This window comes from Sorex araneus, chromosome 11, assembly GCF_027595985.1.
Source record: "Sorex araneus isolate mSorAra2 chromosome 11, mSorAra2.pri, whole genome shotgun sequence".
Lineage (NCBI taxonomy): Eukaryota > Metazoa > Chordata > Mammalia > Eulipotyphla > Soricidae > Sorex > Sorex araneus.
The window spans coordinates 23,660,173-23,667,510 of NC_073312.1; the positions used below are offsets into that span (position 1 = coordinate 23,660,173).

The 7,338-nt window shown below is 54.9% G+C and overlaps 1 pseudogene; it reads left to right on the top strand.

Annotated features, from left to right (window-relative positions):
• The window catches only part of LOC129399392 (calcium homeostasis modulator protein 3-like), a 7,860-nt pseudogene extending 1,299 nt beyond the window's left edge, over nucleotides 1–6,561 (top strand).
• The last annotated feature ends 777 nt before the right edge of the window (nucleotides 6,562–7,338 follow it).

Here is a 7,338-nt window from a genome sequence, read left to right on the forward strand (position 1 = left end):
TAATTCAGCCTGCCCTCCCGGGCCTGGGGTGGGCTGAGGAGGGACAGTTATGTCCTGGCGGGCTTCCCGCCGGAGACACGCAGGTGAGGAGTGGGAGAGTCCTGGGGGTCCTTGTTCAGGGCGGGGTTGGAGGTGCAGGCTCTCTGCCGTGCATGTGGACAGCAGGTGTCCACCCCCTCGGCCATGCTCCAGGGCACTGCAGAGACACAGCTCTGTGCTTGTGGAGGGTCCGGGCGCTGCCAGCTCATGACCATCACTCCGGGCGGGAGGGCGCGTGTGAGGGAGGGAAGGCCACACGGCATCAGCTCCAGCCTCAGTTCCTCACAGTTCCCCTCACCCTGCCGCCGGATGGCTGCTCCCCTGGCTGTCTCCCGTGCAACTGTCACCTCAGCTCCCAGCCAGAACCTCAGTTTCCAGGTCCCCCAGGTTCAGATTAAGGGGTTCCTTTCTCTGAACTCCCATGTCCCTTGTATATCCATCCACAAGACACTTCGACATGCCCATATTTTTCCTGCTAAAATGTGACCTCTGAGGGCAAAGACTGGGGTCCATTATCTCCATCAAAATACAGAACAGGGCATGCTCAGATGGGGTGATACATAGGACCCAAAAGCTGGGTGGACATATAGGTGGGGTGGGTGGATGGGTGTGTGACGGTTGGTTGGATGGGTGGGTAGATGGAGGGATGGACGAGTGGGTAGATAGATGGATGGATGGGCAGGAGTGCAGGAAAGGAAAAACTCAGGCTTTCAGCTGAGCCGCTAATAAAAAATGACTAACAAGAGTAAAACCAAGCAAGACAAACGTAAAGCTAGGAAGGAAACTAAAAGCAAAGGCTTAAAATGCTGGCCTCTGTAGTGTCTTCAACAAAGAGTGGCACCTTTAGAGGAAAAACGCGACAAACGAGAGCAGCTCTGGGTTTTGAAAGGCAGAAACTGCGCAGAGGTAAACGCATTAGAAAACTAGCGGGGTGGCTTCTCTCTTGCTTGCAGAGTAGTGGGTGTTTAGGGTCACACCGTGCAGTGCGCCGGGGCCATTCCTCGCTCTGTGCTCAGGAGCAACCCTGGGTGGTGCTCAGGGGACAAGAGGTGGTGCTAAAGATCAGGCTCAAGTTAGCCGCACGCAAGGCAGCACCCCTGAGCGTCACTCCCGCCCCATGAGCTGCTGCTTCACTAAGAATCTCCGGGAGAATTTACAACCTGACTCGAGGTGAAAGGGGGAAAGGTAGAACTGTTTCAGTGTTTGCTGCTTCTAACCATGTTTGAAATACTTTGCCTGGATTTGGGTTCTGGTTTTCGTTTGGGGACCCCACCTGGAGGTGTTCAGGGGCTCTTTACAGCTCAGTGTGGGGGTCACTCCCAGTGTGCCTGGTGGGCATGCCGGGGTCCGACCCAGGCTCCCACTGCAAGGCCTTTGTTCCAGCTCTTTAGGCTCCCTCGGGCCCCTTCCCATCAGTTTTATGACAAACAGGAATATTTGGGGGTAACATTCTGGTTTCCTGTTGGGGGAGACGGGGAGGTAAATGGTGGGAAGATGGAGGGCTGAGTAGAGATGCGGAAGGAAGGATGAAAGAATAGAGATGTGAAGGTTGAGAGAACAAAAATGTCTGCATAGAAGGACGGGGAGATAGTTGGGGGATGGGGCCATGGTTGAAGGATGGGGTGATGGTTGAGGGATGGGGCCATGGTTGTAATGGAGCGATGGTTGAGGGATGGGGTGATGGTTGGGGGGTGGGAGATGGTTTGGGGATGGGAGGATGGTTGGGGGATGGAGGATGTTTGAGGGATGGTTGATGGTGGGGGTGGGATGATACTTGGGGGATGGGATGATGGATGGTCAAGGTTGGGGATGGGGATGGGGGATGGTCAGGTGTAAAAAACTAAAGCTCGCCGAGGGGAGTGCGCACTCGCAGGCTCTTTCGGTGGCTCTGTCTCACTGCCCGCGATCGGTGCTCTGGAACCACCGTGTGTGGCTGTTGGTCAAGGCAGGCAACGGAAGGAAGAAGGCCAAACTGGTTGCTCGATCAGTTTATTTCGTTCTCTCTCTCTGCTTCTCTCCCAGTTCTAGATATCTCTCTGGATCTTCCTCTATCCCCTTCTTTTGTCTCTCCTGTCTTCTAATCTGTCTATTGTCTCCTTCGCTTCTGTGTCTTCCCGTGCATCTTCTGTGTCTTCTCTTGTGTCGTCTTCTTCTGTCTCTTCTGTCTCTTCTCTCTTCTTCCTCTGTCTCCTCTGTCTTCTTCTGTCTCTCCTGTCTTCTTCCTCTGTCTCCTCTGTCTTCTTTCTCTGTCTCCTGTCATCTTCTTCTGTCTCCCCTCAGTGCCCCACAGTCTTAGTTTATATAGCAAATAACATAGGGTGGTGACACAAAGGTGGGTTGAATATTAACAAATCAACAAAGAAGGGTAAAACCATTTCTCGAGGAGATTAAAAAAACCTCATGTAAGGAAATCTCATCTAGGGAGATCCGCTCAAGAGTGGGGGTCCAAACAAGGGTGTATCAGGGTGTGAGCTAATAATCTGCTTAAATAGTTATAGAAAATCTACTTCTAATATTTCTAGCAATGTCATTCTGCATGAACACAGTAAGAGATATAAAGTTTGGTTTTTCCTTAGGGCATCTCACTATAGATTCCAGATCACAGTCCTCAGGTCAGGTTAGTCTTCCTAACCCCAGCAGGGTCCTAGTGTCATCGTTACCTTTGGATCATGACAGCATTTGTCCATGACCATGCTCTCAACTTATAGTTGAGTATTGTGGTGCTTTGGCCTGGCCATTTTGATGCCAGGGTAGCTTACAGCTTGCCCTGGGTCCATTCCGTCCCTCGTCGGGACCCTGCTTTAGGGGTGCTGGAACTAAGGGCAACTGAGTCGAGAAAGCAGATGCCCAGGGGTAAATATTATCGGAGTCAATCAACTCCCAAGTTACAAGCATCATATTAACTGTCTTCCTCTGTCCATACAGAGAGGCCATTGCTTTAAGGTAAACTATGCAAAAGACACTAATTTACAGTACAAGTTCAGAGTCCTTAGAAGGATCTGATCTTCCAGATAACAGAATCTGATTAGGGAAAGGGTGATTAACTATTTGGGAAAGAGGGTGCAGAGAAGAGTTTACAGATAAACAAAGGAATGGGAGTGTCTCAGGGAGAGTCTAAACTAAAGCTCCCTGTGGTAAGGCTAAAAGGACAAACCCCATGTTCTCCTACAGTCAGGGACTGGGTCGGTGGTGTTGAGACAATGGTTGGGGGAGGGCGGACTGGAGAGGACGTCTGATGGACAGATCGGGGAGGGATGGTTGAATAGATGAAGGAATGGGAGGATGGGGGTGGACGGAGGTGGCTATCAGGAGGGATGACGCATGGGCAGATGCGTCAATCTGCGGAAGGGCAGGCGGGATCCCTAAAGGAGAGGCCGCGGACACTCGGTGCTGCCCACTCGCCCTGTCTCGCTTGCCCTCCCACAGGCCATGGGCTGGGCCATCACCCTGCTGCTCATCACCCTGGCCTTCCTGGCGCGCTGCCTGCGGCCCTGCTTCGACCAGACGCTCTTCCTGCAGCACCGCTACTGGAGCAACTACGTGGGCCTGGAGCAGAAGCTCTTCGACGAGACGTGCTGCGAGCATGCGCGGGACTTGGCGCACCGCTGCGTGCTGCACTTCTTCCAGAGCGTGCAGAGCGAGATGCGGGCGCGGGGCCTGCGCCGGCCCGCTGCCCACCCGGCGGCCCAGCCCCCGGCCCTGCCCGAGCCCCCCGACGGCCCGGCGCACCTGCGCGCAGTCTCCAGCCGCGAGCAAGTGGACCGCCTCCTGAGTACCTGGTGCTCCAGCAAACCGCCCCTCGGCCTTGTGGGCCCCGCGGCACTCTTGGGGGGGGTGGCCTCAGCCACCGGGCCCCCCGCCCCGCGGCCCCTGACCCCCGCCAGCCCCAACACACACAAGTGTAGAGATCCCGGCACCTGAAGCCACGTGAAAGTAGCTGCGAGCTGGCTAGCGGGGGTATCCCAGGGCCCCTTAGCCCCCCAGAGCTGAGATCCCCACTTTCTCTACTGGGGGCATGCCAAGGCCGGCCCGCTGCCCTGCAAGAGCTGACACCCCAGTCACGTTTCTGGGTGTGATCTCGTGTACACTAAGGCGCTGCCCTCTGGGCTGTGTGGGTTCAGCTCCTCCCAGCAGCTGCTGGAAAGCAAGTCCCGGGCTGGGGCTGAGTGGGGCCTCCCACCACCCTGCCCCCTGCAAACCCTGGTGCTGTGTTCATGGGGGACAAACCGAGGAGCAAGAGTCTGAGTAGACGGCTGGAGCAGTAGGGCATTTGCCTTGCACGGGGTCAACTCGGGTTTGATTCCCAGCATCCCATATCGTCCCCTGAGCACCGCCAGGAGTAATTCCTGAGTGCAGAGCCAGGAGTAAACTCTGTGCATCGCCGAGTGTGACTCAAAAAGCAAAAAAAAAAAAAAAAAAGAGTCTGAGTCTGAGTAGATCAGCCTTGGGGTCTGGGTCGGCGGGGACAGTTTTTCATGTCTTATAATAATAGTAAAATTGACACTGGCACACGCGTCCATGATGCTTGTATGTGTGGGGCGCCAGGCTGAGTCCTTCTGAGTCCTGACAAGTTTCAGCACTTTGAGTTTCTCAGAGATGGGTCCTAGTGAGGGACACTCCCTCCGAACACCCTCAGGGGCGCCTCTCCGGCAGCCAGCCTCTGTGGGTGCCATCCGGGTGGGTGGCGCCAGCTCCGTGGCTGCTCTGCCTTCGGGCTGAGTCTTCTGATGGGCTCCAGGTTTCGTTTTATTTTTTAAAATTTTTTTATTGACTCACCATGTGAAAAGTTACAAAGCTTTCAGGCTTAAGTCTCAGACATGCAATGATGAAACGCTCGTCCCTTCACCAGTGCCCACATTCCACCACCAAGAACCCTAGTATGCCTCCCACCCCACCCCACCCCCTGCCTCTGTGGCTGATGATTTTCACTTTACTTTCTCTTTGATTACATTCAATGTGTCAACAGAAAACTCACTATTATTATTTGGAATTTCCCCCCAATAATCAGACCTGTCCAAAAAGCATCATTTGACAGTTTGTTTTCCATTGCTGAGAATAAAGAGCATATGAGGTTTTGGATTTCTGGTATTTTAGTAATCAACTCCAGAGAAATTTCTGCCAGAAGTCGCATCATTGCAAGCTCGTACCTCTGTTTAGCGGGCCTTATAAGATGGCGGTCGCCACCCCGCGCCAGGGTTAGGAAAGGCTGAGAGAGAAAAACCTTTCCCCTCCCGGGGCAGCATGGGGCCATAGTTTAGTCACAGTCTAGAGGCATTTCTGCAAGAAGCCGCTGGATGCTGAAAGTAGTTAGTTGGCCTCTGGATCATGGGCGTTCAGCAACAGAGGGGCCGCTCATGTGCGGCCGCTAGGGTCACATCTGGGTGGAGAGCAGCGCCGGTAACGCCCCCCATCCCGAGATCTCCCTAGTATCCGGTCACTGCAAGCTCGTGCCTCTTTCTAGTGGGCCTTACAGATGGCGGTCGCCATGCTGCTGACGGGGAAAGGAAAGGCCGTCCATGTTTCATTTTAAATCTGTTTGGGTTTTGTTTTTTCTGCGCTCGGGCTCAGGCCCTCACGCACACGCAGGATAGGTGCTCTACGGCCCAGCAGTTTTGGTTTGATTTCCTTAAGGGGCCACACCTGGTGGCGGTTCTCTGGGCTACCCGTGGACAGTGCTTTGGGTCCCTGCCAGGGAGGTGCCGGGCTGTAATATGGAGCTGTCTCCTCAACCCCGGCACCATTTTTCAGATGAGAAAACTGAGGCCTCAGGAAGTTGTGTTTCCTGAGGTCTTGGAAGAACTGGAGTCGGGGGCTGGAGCAACAGGACAGCGGTTAAGGCAGGAGCACAACTTGGGTTCATTCCCCGCCACCTCTTATGGTCTCCTGAGTCCACCGGGAGTGACCCCTGAGCACAGAGCCAGGAGTCTGCCTGAACAGCTCTGGGTGTGCGCCCCTTCCCTGACAAATAATAAACAATAAGAGCTGGAACAGGAGCTCTGGCTCGGTACTCCTCGCCCCCAGGCTGTTCCATTCTCGTGCTCATTCTCAGTGCTCTGGTCGGACCCCTGCAGCTCCGCCCCGGCTCTGAGGGAGCCCAGCAAGCTCTGCCCTGGGCTCCTCTGGGAAATGGAAGGAATGATCCGGGCCCCTTGCTGGCCACTGCACGTGAAGTTCTCGACTTCCGGTCCTGGGCATTTTCTGCTTCCCCGCCCCCGCCCTGCCCCCGGCCCCCATCTTTGGGCCACACCCAGTGGTGCTCAGGGCTTCCTCTTGGCTCTGTGCTCAGGATCACTCTTGCCAGGCCGGGGGACCTTAGTGGATGCCAAGGACTGAACCCCGGCGTGAAGTGTGCAAGGCAAGTGCCCTCCCGCTATACTGTCTCTTCAGCCTCCTGCCACTTTCAGAGTGCCCCGACTGCTTCAGCAGACCACCACGGCAGAGGAGCAGTTCCGTGCCCTGACGCCCCAGAGCCCCTCAGCCCCGCTGCCCCACCCCCAGGGCAGCCCCCACCCCAAGGCCTGAGGCCAGCGTCTGTGTCCAAGGCTGCCTTCTCCCCAGGGCATGCCCAGGGATGTCCCGCTCAGAGCTTGGCACCTGCTGGGGGTTTGTCCAGGCATGGGGGGATGGGTCAGAGCTGGGAATCCGCAGGGGGTGGGCCCAGGGGATTCTGAAAAAGCTGCTATTCAAAACCTTCAGGCCACAGGCCAGACCAGAGCCACAGTACAGCAGGGACAGCACTTGCTTTGTACTGGCTGACCCCTGTTCTATCTCTGGCATCCCATAGGGTCCCCTGAACCCCACCGGGATTGAGCCCTGAGCACTACTGGGTTTTACACACACACCCCAACACCATCACCAAACACACACACACACACACATACACACACAATCCCTCTGGGCCCATTTATGGATATGGGATGTGGGATATGGTTCAGGGACAAGAGTCCTGGGAACATCAGGGTTAAACCCTGCTGGGAAACCAGCATTCAGCCTCTGTGGCTCAGACAGGAAGGACTGGGGATATCTGGGCCCCATCTCTCCTTCCCCTCCCTGATGATTGACTCACCACAGGTAATCACATACACTTCACATGTACACACACCACATGCCCACACACACCACATGCCCACACACACCACACATACGTACCACATGTACACACATACCACACACATATAACACATATCATGTACACACATAAACAGATGTACACACATGCCATGCCCATAGAACACATACTACATGTGCATGCAATAACTACATGCATATACACACATAAACATGTATACACAGACATAT